This window comes from Osmerus eperlanus, unplaced genomic scaffold (assembly GCF_963692335.1).
Source record: "Osmerus eperlanus unplaced genomic scaffold, fOsmEpe2.1 SCAFFOLD_163, whole genome shotgun sequence".
Classification (NCBI taxonomy): Eukaryota; Metazoa; Chordata; class Actinopteri; order Osmeriformes; family Osmeridae; genus Osmerus; species Osmerus eperlanus.
Window position 1 is genome coordinate 5,001 of NW_026911326.1, and position 1,741 is coordinate 6,741.

The window sequence follows — 1,741 nt, forward strand, 5'->3', positions numbered from 1 at the left end:
TCCAACTTAAATAACAAAACTGTCCCTATCGAAATCGGTTGGATAAAACGGAAACGGGAAGCGAAAGAAAACGTTAAACGTCTACACCGAAATGGCCATAGTCAGTTCCAATGAAAAAACAACTCTCACGTGTGTGCCCCACTCTAAAGCAGTGTATAAAACTATCCCCAGCGAAATCAGAGCTACACAACGAAAACGGGAAGCCAAACAAAACTTTAAACAGAGCTACCGAATTGGATATCATCAATCCTGGGAAAATAACCACACACACCGCTGCCCCCCGTGCCAACTTGAATTTAGAAACCGTCCCCAGCGAAATCCCACGTTCGGGCGCAAAACTGCACGTTTGGAGCCACATTTTGTCTGAAGCTGGAAACCTGCATTCAAAGCTGGGAAAAGGTGCTCATTGACAGGCATCTCCACTTCGGGACCTCGTAGCACCTTCACCCGGGTGGCGTTGGAAAGGTCTGGGCGAGGGGGACACGGGGAGGTCAGGCTCGCCACGCGCACGCGCTTCCCCGCGAAACGGGAGCCCAAACAAAACTTTAAACGGACCCACCGAATTGGGGATCATCAATCCTGGGAAAATAACCACACACACCGCTGCCCCCCGTGCCAACTTGAATTTAGAAACCGTCCCCAGCGAAATCCCACGTTCGGGCGCAAAACTGCACGTTTGGAGCCACATTTTGTCTGAAGCTGGAAACCTGCATTCAAAGCTGGGAAAAGGTGCTCATTGACAGGCATCTCCACTTCGGGACCTCGTAGCACCTTCACCCGGGTGGCGTTGGAAAGGTCTGGGCGAGGGGAACACGGGGAGGTCAGGCTCGCCACGCGCACGCGCTTCCTCGCGAAACGGGAGCCCAAACAAAACTTTAAACGGACCCACCGAGCTGGGGACGGCTTTTTCCGGGGAGATAACCGCGCACACCGCTGCCCCCCGTCCCAACTTGAATTTAGAAACCGTCCCCAGCGAAATCCCACGTTCGGGCGCAAAACTGCACGTTTGGAGCCACATTTTGTCTGAAGCTGGAAACCTGCATTCAAAGCTGGGAAAAGGTGCTCATTGACAGGCATCTCCACTTCGGGACCTCGTAGCACCTTCACCCGGGTGGCGTTGGAAAGGTCTGGGCGAGGGGGACACGGGGAGGTCAGGCTCGCCACGCGCACGCGCTTCCTCGCGAAACGGGAGCCCAAACAAAACTTTAAACGGACCCACCGAATTGGGGATCATCAATCCTGGGAAAATAACCACACACACCGCTGCCCCCCGTGCCAACTTGAATTTAGAAACCGTCCCCAGCGAAATCCCACGTTCGGAGCGCAAAACTGCACGTTTGGAGCCACATTTTGTCTGAAGCTGGAAACCTGCATTCAAAGCTGGGAAAAGGTGCTCATTGACAGGCATCTCCACTTCGGGACCTCGTAGCACCTTCACCCGGGTGGCGTTGGAAAGGTCTGGGCGAGGGGGACACGGGGAGGTCAGGCTCGCCACGCGCACGCGCTTCCCCGCGAAACGGGAGCCCAAACAAAACTTTAAACGGACCCACCGAATTGGGGATCATCAATCCTGGGAAAATAACCACACACACCGCTGCCCCCCGTGCCAACTTGAATTTAGAAACCGTCCCCAGCGAAATCCCACGTTCGGGCGCAAAACTGCACGTTTGGAGCCACATTTTGTCTGAAGCTGGAAACCTGCATTCAAAGCTGGGAAAAGGTGCTCATTGACAGGCATCTC